This window comes from Schistocerca serialis, chromosome 4 (assembly GCF_023864345.2).
Source record: "Schistocerca serialis cubense isolate TAMUIC-IGC-003099 chromosome 4, iqSchSeri2.2, whole genome shotgun sequence".
Taxonomy (NCBI): Eukaryota; Metazoa; Arthropoda; class Insecta; order Orthoptera; family Acrididae; genus Schistocerca; species Schistocerca serialis.
Window position 1 is genome coordinate 767807910 of NC_064641.1, and position 12985 is coordinate 767820894.

Sequence of the window (12985 nt, forward strand, 5' to 3'; positions counted from 1 at the left end):
GTCTTCTCCTTGAGTCAGAGTAACTGCCGCGCATGCTCGGAACTGCGATCGTAGCGCTGCTGCGGATAGAAATAGAAACGGAACTTATTTTGTGGACGACTCTCGTATATTGAAATAACGGTGTCCTTACTCGTCTACTAACAGAATGTCTGGTGAATGAGTTAAGAAAAAAATTCTTATAACAATCTTCTACAAACATGAGGAGGTAAATGAAACAAAATAAAGTAAAATAATCGGGTTTTGAACACGAGACGCAAAAAGTGAGTCGTGGCGACACTGTCAATGTGCTACCACTTAGGATAAGCTTATGGACCAGCAAGAGACATCTAAATTACGTCGAAAACTGCGACGGTCGAGTGGTTACGAATTAACTGAGACACATGTCCGCTTATTTTGGCTCCTCTTCCACTAAGCGAAGTTTCTAGGAAAACGCGTTATCGTACCGTCACGTCACCTAGGCGGGCGTTGTGACTCAAATGGACCGGCGAGAACGTGCAGAATAGATCACAATCGATCTATCGCACTGGAGACAGAAGCAAACTGGCTCAGAATGTTACTGCAAGAAGAATTTGATAGAGCGCTGAAAGACCAAAGCTGAAACAAGGCTCCTGGAGCTGACGACATTTCCTCAGAAGTGATAATATCCTTGGGAGAACAAGTCGTGAAAAAACTATTCCACCCGTGTGCGACATATATGATGTAGGAGAAACACCCTTTTTAGAATGGAATAATTCCAATGCCAAAGGAAGCAGGTGCTGACAGCTGTGTACATTACCAGACTACCAGTATAAGTCGTCGTTGCAAAATACCGACACGTATTATGTACAGAAGAGTTGAGAAACTGATACAGGCCGACCTCGAGGAAGACCTGTTTGGGATCCGGAGAAATGCTGAAACATGCGAGGAAATAATGACCCTACGATTTATATGAGAAATTAGGTTAAAGAAAGACAAACATACGTCTGCAGCTTTTGTGAAAGCTTTTGACAGTACTAACTGGAATACATTCCTTGAAGTTCTGAAAGTAGCAGAGGCAAATTACAGGGAGTGAAAGGTTGTATACAACTTCTACAGCAACCGTACGATAATTATGAGTCGAAGGGCATGAGAGGTAAGGAGTGCCTGATGCCTGAGAAGGGAGTGAGACAGGGTTGTAACCTGCCCCAATGTTGTTCAAGCTGTACATTGAGCAAGCAGTGAACGAAGCAAAAGAGAAATTTGGAGGAGGGAGAAGAAATAAAAACCTTTCGGTTTGCTGATGACATTGTGCTTCTGTCAGAGACAGCAAAAGGATTTAGAAGTGCAGCTGGACGGTATTGACAGTGTCTTGAAAGGAGAATATAATAAGAATATCAACAGCCGGCCGGAATGGCCAAGCTGTTCTAGGCGCTGCAGTTTGGAACCGCGCGACCGCTACGGTCGCAGGTTCGAATCCTGCCACGGGCATGGATGTGTGTGATGTCCTTAGGTTAGTCAGGTTTAAGTAGCTCTAAGTTCTAGGGGACTGATGACCTCAGAAGTTAAGTCCCATAGTGCTCAGAGCCATTTGAACCATTTGAACATCAACAAAAGGAAAACAATGGTTATTGAATGTAGTCGAATGAAATCAGGTGATGCTAAAGAAATTAGATTAGGAAACAAGATACTAAAATTAGTAGATGAGTTTTGCTATTTGGACTATAAAATAACTAATGGTAGCCGAAATAGAGGGGATATAAAATAAAGACTGACAATGGCAAGAAAAGTGTTTCTGAAAATAAGAGATTTGTTAAGTCTTAGGAACTCTTTTCTGAAGGCATTCGTCTGGAGTGTATCCATGTACAGAACTGAAACGTGGGCGATGAGGGAACAGAAACTTCTATAACAAGGTGCTAAAGAAGAATGCTGAAGAGTAGATGGGTAGATCGTGTAACTAAGCAGGAGGTACTGAATAGCATTAGGGAGAAAACAAATCTGTGAAATAATTTGACTAAAGAAAGGGATCAGTTGATAGGACACATTCTGAGACATCGAGCAATCATCAGTTTAGTATTGGAGAAAAGTATGGGGTGAAAGAATTGCAGAGGGAGCCAAGGAACTAGTACGGTAAGCAGGTTCAAATGGATGTGGCCGTAGTTATTCGGAGATGAAGAGACTTGAACAGGATACAGTAACGTGGAGAGCTGCATCAAACCATTCTTCGGACTGAAGATCACAACAACCTCAATAACAACAACGACGATAATTGTTACCAAACTGGATCTCAATCTGCGGACGTTGCCGTTTGCAGAGAAGGCTCTTGAGAAATGAAACATCGAGATCGATTCACGACACGCTCTCGCAGCTGTCGTTCTGCCGGTACCTCTGTGTACGCTGAACTAGCTCTTCCGACAGCAAATATTTCGCAGAGAAATGGCCAGCACTAGGGTAGTATTACGCGATTGAATCATTTTATTGCACCAGAAATCTGTGCGACATTGTACATTCCGCTGCGGAGTGAAAAAATCATTGTGTAAATGGAAACGGCTGGGCTGACGCTGACCGTTTCTACCAGTTTTAAACACATTTTTCTCTCGTGGCTTCTACTGCTTATACTTGCACGAACATAACATTACTCTGCATTGCTTTTCTATCATTTAAAATTTTTTTAAAGATTATTAATGTTTGTGCTTAGCCATTTCATAGTCCAGTGCGACTATGAAACGGTTCTTTCAGTTTACTGAGTCCTACTTCCCGCAGCTGTTTAGTGTGTTCGGCACTGTGCAACATTTCTCATGCATGCGTCTTGATCACATGTTTCTATTTATATGTTGGTCCACTCCAACGGATCATTTGAAAATCGTGAAAGAAGTGATAGAAGGAAGCGATGAGTATGAATTACCACTTTATATGGGGTTCATAGAGTTTGGGAAATCTTTTGACTTATTTTGAACAAGATCTGTTCCGAGAACCCTTGAGAAACAAGGCCTCGATAGAACAAATGTTAGGAAAGTTAAGGATATAGTAGAGACTTGAGAAAGTAAATTTCCCCTTGCTAAGACCATTACGCAAAAAGAGTGGCGGATTCTCACAAGTAAACTTTCTCTCCTTTGATACCGGTTTGCCGGAAACCCATATATTTTCTGAAAGCTTATGTCACAAGTAGGAAAACTGTGAAATCTTAGTGGCAGAAGGATAAGCATTTAGGAGCTATAGGACCCACAAAGTATCAATGGTTGGAAACGTGACACCAAAAGTCGATAAATGCTCGATTCACTTATTAATATCAGCTAATAATGCGGTAAGAAGTCTGAGATCTCAATATAATGGAAGAAACAACTCGCTGCAAAGAAACAATATACGTTGGGATGTTGAAAGTGTGACTTGTTATCGACATAAAACAAAATCTATTACAAGAGACAATCAATGCGCAATTCATCAAATAAACAGTGAGAGGGCAGAAAGAAAGTTCACAACTGGTACATTTTACAAAAAGCGGTAGTCTCACAGTTTGCACACCCATCATATGTCAATGAATCGAAGCAGTATTCCATGGCGCAATTCAAATTCCAGATTCATCGTCCAAGTATCCGCCCTTATAAAAAGCATACGTAATCAAGTTCTTGAAACGAGAAACGCTGAAGTGATATGGGGAAAAGGACTGCAGGGCCAGAAAACTATCGCGATGCCAAATGTGCTCCTGCGTCTCGATAATGATTGTGTCCGTTATGTAACGAGCAAGGCGGTTGTAGTGTCTGAAAAGATGAATATCCGGAGGCTGGATCTTCCCCGTACATCCTTCAAATCAGGAACTTCGGAGGCAGGCAATGCACCATCTTTGTTAGAACACTATGAGTCCACTAAGCGCAGAATTTTCTTCCTGCCACCAGGATTGCTTGCCCAAAGTGGGTAACGATAGCAACCGTTTGAATTCTGCTTTCGACACGTTCGCTGTTTTTCCAGTACACGATTTTATATTCGGAGGATTTGCCGGCTTTGACTGCGGGAATTTTCCGGATGGCTCGGTTACAAGTACGTACGTTGGCCACAGCATTTTGCCTTCCAAAAAAATGACTCTGAGCACTATGGGACTTAACAGCTGTGGTCATCAGTCCCCTAGAACTTAGAACTACTTAAACCTAACTAACCTAACGACATCACACACATCCATGCCCGAGGCAGGATTCGAACCTGCGACCGTAGCAGTCGCGCGGTTCCGGACTGCGCGCCTAGAACCGCGAGACCACCGCGGCCGGCATTTTTTTGCCTTCCATTGTTATCACAACCATAATCATTAAACTGTGCTATGCTGCAGAGACTGATACAACAACAGTGCGAACAGCTGTTGTTGCTCTGGGTCGCAGGGTTCGATGGCCATTTAACTCTGGTTAGCTTTAAAGACAAGTGTCGGTGGAAAGTTTTCTGTGACGATAAGGTTGCAAATCTTCGTAGCAAAATCATCGCACGCTTGTGACAAATTTGCCTACTTATCCTGCCAATTCCTGGCGACTGTGTAACTTATTGCTCAGTCAACAATGTTATTCGTTTCTTGAAGCGATATACCCAGGAACCCGAAGCTTTAAAATCGTTTGTATTTTGCGGATCAGTCGCTATCTTAAGTTGTATGGCACGCAATCGCAACGTTCAGTCGTGAATAATTGCTCCTTGCGTTTCCTTCAGTTTGAATTTCTGCAGAACAGCCTGACTGATTTTTTGGCTCGACGGAGTCTTCGTTTTTTCCTCCAAATTGTACATAATGTTCATGTTTTTAATTTCCTTGAACTAATTCATTATTGACGCATGCGACAGACGTTTCGTGCGAGGTTCTCCTCTCGTATGATCTGTGGTCCAGTAGACTAAAGCGCACTGCTTGTAAGCAGTCCAGTACCCTTCTTCTGTCATATCTGCTGGACCATAACGCTTTCACTTTTTGGGGGAAGGCACATACTAGATGTCAATGAACTCGAAATGGATGGATGCAACTGTTGCGAGGAGCATTGCTGTTCTTTGTCGACGCCATCATCTCTGGAGTCTAGTTCCTCGTCCCATTTTTCTCCATCGCCTCCAGCAAATCCTAATGTGCGGATCTCTTTCACAAACTCTGTATCTCTGTATCATTTTACAGCAGAGTAGTTGTGTGTTTTATCATCACCGGTTCCTGGATGTTCGAAGACCGATTGCTTGTTCCGAATGGGGAGGCCAAGGCAGTCACAACGGCCTTCAGATCCATCTACATCTACATGGATACTCTGCAAATCACATTTAAGTGCCTGGCAGAGGGTTCATCGAACCACCTTCACAATCCATCTGCAAAATAAGAAGAAGACATATAGTACGTTAGTACTTGTCTAACATTCTGCGTGGTGTCTGTTTGTTCTAAGTCGTGTCTCCCTACCACTTTCGTGCAACGACGCTCTGAGCGTGTTTTTTAGGGAATTGACTAGTTTGAACCTGGGTCCTGTTGCTAGTAAGGAGACGCCAGACGACACATGACATGTAGAGTTCAGAAGAGTTCAGTGAGACTAGCGATGATATAATCAAATACTTAATGATTTCAGCGTCAGCTCCACTGCACTCCCTGTAAAAAGAATCTTAATACTAACTAAATTTAGTGGAAGGGGTTCAAGGCTTTCCTATTTTTAGTTAGCTGGTAAAATAACGTCGAAAAAGCAGTTAAGTTTACGACTGGAATTTTTATTCTACTCACAAAACATTGTTTATAAATTGTAGTATTGATAAAAGGAAATATTTTAATACAGGATGATAAAAACCAACTGCGTTCAACAAAAATGTGAACGAATATTCCCTGAATGGGTTTTCAAGTTCTATAATGGATCGAAGGATGACCTATGCCATATCACATCTATAATCTAGGTTTAAATTAAGTTTCACAAAAGAGAAAACTATCAAAAATGGTCTATAGTGACCCTAAATTATCTTTACTTACTTATTTAACTTGTCATAAATTACAGTGGCTGATGTGGCTTCTGAATAATTATATAACAGAAAAATCATCACGTTTGAGATTTTAACTTCAAGCAGGAAATGTGAATACCACCAAGTTTAATTGACGATCGACACTAGTATTACGTAAAAAGGGGATGTAACAGATGAGACTTCTGCAGTTCTGAGTGAAGCCTTATGCGCTCTTATGCGGCATCGCGTGTGTTCATTACCTTGTCGGTGGTTAGGCAGCGTCAGGGGTGGCTGGCGATGCAGCTCCACACACCTCGCCGTCTTGGTAGCAACTCTCTCGAAGTTATCCTTACTACTGTTTACCGAAGTTGGTTTAAGAAAAAGGTATCTGGCTGTGTTTTCGACTGACCAATCAGCGTCTCAATGTTAACCTTAAGCTCCGCCTACAAAACTCTGTCTGTCCAGCGAGAAACGTTATACTTTTCGTGATGGGGCAATGTTTTTAATGTTTGCTACGTAACAGAGACGTGTATAGTCTGACGCTAAAACTTGCAGCTGGTGTGGCCCTTTTAGTGCTGTTGTAAGATCTATACTGTTTTTCTGGAGGGCTCTATCTTTTAGCATGAGCTGGGGGATGGGCCTCTTGGCGGCGGTGCGGGTGTCCCATTGTCCCGCTCTTATCGCAGGGCCTTCTAGCCTACACAGCTCTGCTCTCGGTTTCTGTTCTCGTTTCTCCCCTTGCAACTGCGTCTGCTTCACGGTGGGAAGGTATGACATGCATTTAGACGTTCTTGTGTTAATCTGTGGTATTCCATTTGCTCACTCGTTGGTCGTATTACTTTGGTTAGTTTAATGTCAGGATTTATTCAGAGCTATGTGACATATTGCCGGATTTGCTATCATGTCAGGGTTTTCATGGAAGGTGTTGGATTTGCCTGACACCTTATACTTGATAGGAACATATGGTAACGTACAAGAAATAGAGAGGTCATTACAGGAATGTATCCATCTGTACACATTTAACTGAAACTTTCTGGATCCTATAGCTCCTAAACGCTTGTCCCTCTGCCACTAAGATTTCACAATTGTTCTACTTGTTAGCTTTCAGAAAATAGCCTACATGGGTTTCCGGCAAACCAGTATCAAAGGAGAGAAGGTGTACTTGTCAGAAGAGAGCACATCTTCAGAGGTCACTGCACATAGTTTTGCTGCTGTACGGATAAGAGGTGCATCACAGTGTGCGACTGAAATGGTGCGCCTAATGGACACGTTCGCCAAAATTTAAATATGCGGGACAGTACTATTCCTGCTGGCAAAACGACTAAATTGCACACAGATTCATCGCGGAATCCTGGCGATGTATGGAGCAAGTGCAATGTTGCGTCCAACCGTAGTGAAATGGTGCCGACGAGCTGACCACGGTCGCACAGACGTGGGGGTGCTGAGTGGGAAGGAAGGTTGTAGCCTCGACCACAGACGACAAGTCCAGGCAATGGAGGAACTGATTAGCAGTAATCGCTGTGCGGCTGTCGCGGTCATTCCTCAGCAGATCCGCACCCCAATAGGCGCTGCTCATTCCCTTCCGCGAGGTCGTCTGAATGATCGAAAATTGTGCTCCTGCTGGATTCCGCGATCACTATCTTCTGCACACAAGGGTACAAATTTGTAGCGTCGCAGGACATCGTTGAATGTTACTCCGTAGAGAGCAATGGTTTTCTGAGCCGCATCATTACGAGCGATGAGACAATGGTCCGTAATCTCACACCTGCAACAAAAAGAGCGTCTATGGAATAAACACGCACGTCCTTGCCTCAGCAGAAAACATTTAGAGTTGCACCATCAGCAAGGAAGGTCATGGCCATTTGTTTCTTCGACAGTGAAGGAATTGTGTACACAAAGTTTATTGCAGATAGCACAGCCGTTAATGCTAACACGTGCCGTGCAGCACTGACATCGCTACGCATGCGCAACGCCTTGGAGAATAAGACGTGGAAAATTCAGGAAAGGCATTGTTCTCCGACACGAAAATGCAACACAGCGCACGGCACGCGGAATGTAAGCTTTGCTTCAACCTTTTCGATGGGAGGTTTCGAAGCACCTGCACCACTGCGAAATAACTTTCGGGCTAGCTTAAAGGACATTTGGGGAAGGGGAGAAGTGATTTTCCAACGCTGAAGACGTTAACATAGCGGTTCTCGAGTGTCTCCGTGGATTTTTATCGCACAGGAATTGAACAATTTGTAGAACAGACCTACCGTTGTTTACAGAGACTAGGTAACTACATTGAAAAATAGTGTTATGTATCTGTGTCACTTGGAACTGCAATGCAGCATTCAATAAAAGTTAGTTGTCGTGCCCATAACAATGTGTAAGTTACTTACTGAAATTTCCTCGTGTATTTGAACACTGCAGCTTCCATTAGACTTCGTTACGTTACTGCGAAATCGAAAATTTAAAGTGGAGGAAGACAAGGAGATTCCATAATACCAAAACTTCTCAGCGGCCCTGGATGAAATTTTTAGATCGTTAACCTGAGAAAAGTAGGAACGAATAGATATTATCGGAACGTTTCTACATCTGGTACAGGTGGATTTCAACAACAAATGGAACAATGTGAGTTTGAAAGTAGGCGTGAAAATCAATTATAATAAGAATAAAATATTTATAAGCAGCATGTTGAAAAAATACAAAATCATGATGAAGTCATGCAGCTGTCTGATGAGTTTCGGTACCTAGGACAGTTGCATAAAATGACTGGTGGGCCAAAAAAATAAAGCAGTAAAGTAAAAGGGCCTCTATTCTTTAATAGACTATCAGAGGTTACAAAACCAAGTTTTCGATGTGTCTGAAAAGGAGAGCATAGAGCCAGCGTGTGTCAATAGTTCTGAATTGTGAAAGTGAGACTCGACGATTCAGCAATTTTACTAAAAATTTATACAGTGTGTGTCAAGAAGAGTGGTCAATATTCAACGATATGACAGCAACGATGACTCGAAGCAAAAAAGACTTGTAAACATGGGCTCTAAGATGTGTATCGTTAGAGCTATGAGCACTATCATCTATACTGTGAAACAACTCTTTCCAGGTTTCCGGAGGTGGTGGTATGGACGAAAACAGCAAAAATCTCCAGTAAACAAGGGCTCTAAAAGACATACCTTAAGAACTACGAGCACTTGATCCGTAGAAATGTGTTTTATAGTAGCGAAGACGAACAAGTGCTCATAACCCTTAAGTACGCGCTTTAGACCCCACGATAACTAGACTATTTGGCTTGGGGTGATCGTTCCAATCATATCCCTAAATACTGACCACTCCTCTTGGGACATTCTATGTCTCTTCAGTGTAATATAAAGAAGCATTTAGAAAAGCAGTTCAGTTACTGAATGACGATCTCCAACAGCTGAAACAGGTTATCAAACTACTTCTTTGTACTGCGATCGAGACAAATTTATAGTGTAATATTACGGATTGCCTGTCTATATAACTGACTATCTCAGGTCTTACATTCAAAATGCAACGGTCATTCAGTGAGCAATACAGAGATGCATATTGGGATCATAGTGGGGAACAGGAAAGAGAATCAAGGGATGAGCGAACAGACTGAGTGGAAGACGTAGTCATCACTTAAATTTAAATGGAGTGGAAGTGGGAAGTACACGTAACCCAGTGAATAGACGATAGACGAAGGAAATTCGTTGATGGTTTCCAGAGATCAGAAAAGACGGGGAGATCGATCGAAAGAAAGGCAGGCAGATGAAATTAGAAAACAACCACAGGTACCAACCATGGACACATGCAACTGAATACTGCAATGCATGGATACGTTGAGAGCAGGCCCACATACAGCAGAGGATGCCCCATGGCCTAACCTTGATTGTGGAAGTTTTTAAACGTTCCTTGTAAATCTACATGGTGGAGTTCGTGCAGCGCTAGATTAAGGGAAAAAAAAGAGGAAGGTCAAATATCTGGTATGTCATGAACATGTGAGATCTGGTTCCCTACATATCAGAAAAAACTTAGAGATGTAGCGACACGATACGTTTTTCCATATAGCTTTTTTCATGTAGTTGACAAAGGCAGGAAGACGCACAGTACATTAGTGTTTTGCTGAAATTGGTAGATGCAAGTCAAACTTCTTCATTGGTGGGATTACAGACGGCTATTTCGCCACAGCTGCCATAGATAAATTCATATATTTTTGTCTATAAATGAAACCAGTTCGTCATATGAGCCCGTGATCGTTGTCACTACTTCATGCAAGTTGTCGTTTTGACCGCTTTTCTACCTTTTAATTTTTAGATTGTACAGCTTAACGCGTTTCGTCTTAAGCCATCATCAGAATCACACAAAAAGAACGTAGATACACTATGTCTGGTCAGATTCCAGTGTACAACTCTATTAAACCCATGTGTGTTTCAGTTTTTTTTTGCTGTGCCTTCTGACGTTAAAGAAAGCACACTAAAATACAATGAATGCTGTAGGAATCGCAGATTCTTACTGTATACTTCTGTTTGAAAAGTAGTTCTCCATCTGCTTGAAGCCAATTGCTTACGAAATTTCAATTTGTTACGATTTTTGAACAATTCTCAGAGTCACAAAACTTAAACAAATATTGTTGCTTTGTTTTCTTAGTAAAACTGAAAATATTTTCGGCTTGTTTTAGATAAAAATTCTGTATCAAAAAATCTATTTCATTACACAAGAAATTTAACAAAATTCAAATAATCTTTAAATAGCTTCCAAGGCACTTCCTTATGTGCTCCACTGTTCCAGCAACAAACACAAAATAAATTGGTTTAAAACACGAAATAAATAGCTGGGACTTGTATATCAACCGCCAGTCAACGAAGCGTTAATGCCATCTGATACTTGCAGATATCACTGTACTCACAACCAACACTAGCGCTTAGATATTTTTTAACTGCCAGTCAGACAGAAAACCAAATCTGGGCTGCGACGTCTTCGTAAAATCTGAAAATAAAAATAAAAGGCCACTATCATTTCGTAACCTTCTCTGGTTTTTCTATATCCATATTTTCCTTTAATTAAAAAGGAGAAAAGAACGAGTTCCTCGTGCAGGTCCTAGGGATGTCGACCGGCCAGCGTGTCACCCTTTGCCTTGCGGCATCGTACGAAGGCGGTATGAAGGGGCATGTGGTCAGCACGCCGCTCTCCCGGCCGTTTTGCAGACTTTCCTGGCAGTAGAATTACTACTACTCGGACAAGTAGCTCCTCAGTTGTCATTAGGAGGCTGAGTCAGCCAGTACCAGTCACCCAGGAACAACGCTTGGCAGTACCGGAAATCGACCCCGGGTCCTCTGCAGGTCAGCTATCTTCACTGAGCACTCAGCTACGGCGAAGGACAACTAAAAAGACACGCACAACGCAAAAAAAAAAAACAGCAAACATGCCAAGAACAAGAAAAATAACGCGTGGTGTTTACAGCGATCATACATCGGGTGGATGTGTTCAGCCGGTTTGCCTTTCCAGGCCTCTGGTAACAAGGGAAATTCCCCATCGAACACCCTTCAGATTTAATGGTAAGAGGGTCCAATGGACAGCCCGTCAAAAACTGAACACAGATCAAGCATTAAGACAGGAAGAAGATGTAGTGAACTGTGAAAAAAAAAAAAAGGCGAAACCGTAACAGTGAACGGTCCAAGAAGAACAAATGCAATATAGAAGAACTTGGAGGGAAAATGGCGTCGTGGTTAAGTAGTTACGGTGTTCGACTACCAAGCGGGCGAGCCGTCTTCCAACTTCCCTCATGCCAATATATTTTCCGCTGTTCGCTTTATTCAAATTTGTGTCTATGTTGTAGTGTAACGTCCGCTTGCAATAGCGAGGGGTAAGGTAGGGATATATAATGACAGTTGATTCTGCACAACTACTCTATTAGCAGCCGAAAGGAAGTGGATTTCCAATGGGAACCACAAACGTTTGATAACAAGGCAACAAGTGATCCGAATCCTCCACTGGAAAACACGTCTGGTGTCACACACGGCATTAGTGACAGTTCGTGTGTCATATGATAGGAATCTCTTATCGACTGGTAACTGAGTGAGATATGCCTCCTTGCCTGATACGGGTGTTCGTATGAATGTGAATGTGATAACTCCAAAGGAAATGATGAAAACATAATAGTTTGCCACATAAACTGCAACAAATGAACGCAATTGTTTCGCAATCACACAGTTTCTCTGCGCTCTGTCAAAACATATGTTAACGTTTTTGAAGTTGCGTTTCGTTTTGGAAGTCTTGACTTGAATGCCTTTGTCGTAACATAGCCCACACCCGTTTGTTGTTTTCATTTCTGTGAGCCGTCTATGTTGCATCTCTTCTGCGCTTACTTTTCATCACATGACTCATATCCTATAACCAGTGTATAGCGTGACAGCTACCAAGACTACAGAAGGAGAACAAACTTTTCAATGACCGTGAAAGGGCTCTGCATAAGCTTCTTCATGATTTTGGCATACCTCACAGCTTCATTTTTTTGCCTCTGGCACTTCAGTTGTTGGCGCAAATGGTGTATTACCCTAGATGTAAAGAAGAAAAACGAAAAGACTGAGCAGCTGAGTGTGTTTGTGGTGGCCACAGTATATTATCCATATTTCGTTTTAACATTTCATTAGGTTATTGGTACCTGTCGGAGCCCCAAGCGCATGTTTGATACATTTAAGTTCCATATTTCAATGTATATATTCTTTCCTCTTCTTGTCCGATCAGTTGAATGTATGAATGAGAGTGTGCAGGGATTTCAGTGTGTAGATTCGTGAGAGTGTAGTAGTCTGCCACTGTGTCAGAACAGCCAACTGTAGGAAACACGTAGCAAGTAGCAAAGAGGTTTCTGTTTGCCTTGGACGATAGTGGTTCCTCTGGCCACTTCCATAGGTACGGGGAGCGGTTTTGGTTGGAGAGCGAATGCTGGCGGAGTGTTCCGTGGTACGCGAGACGGGTGAGACCTACTGGCGTTAAGTGTGTCTTTTCGATGAGAAGTTATTGTTGCGTTTTATGTAAGTTTTTCAAAGCTAGTAAATGATTCCTTTCATCGTGCATAGTTTATTATCGTGTGTGACAAATTTTACTTGCTAATTCGCGAGTGTTAAAT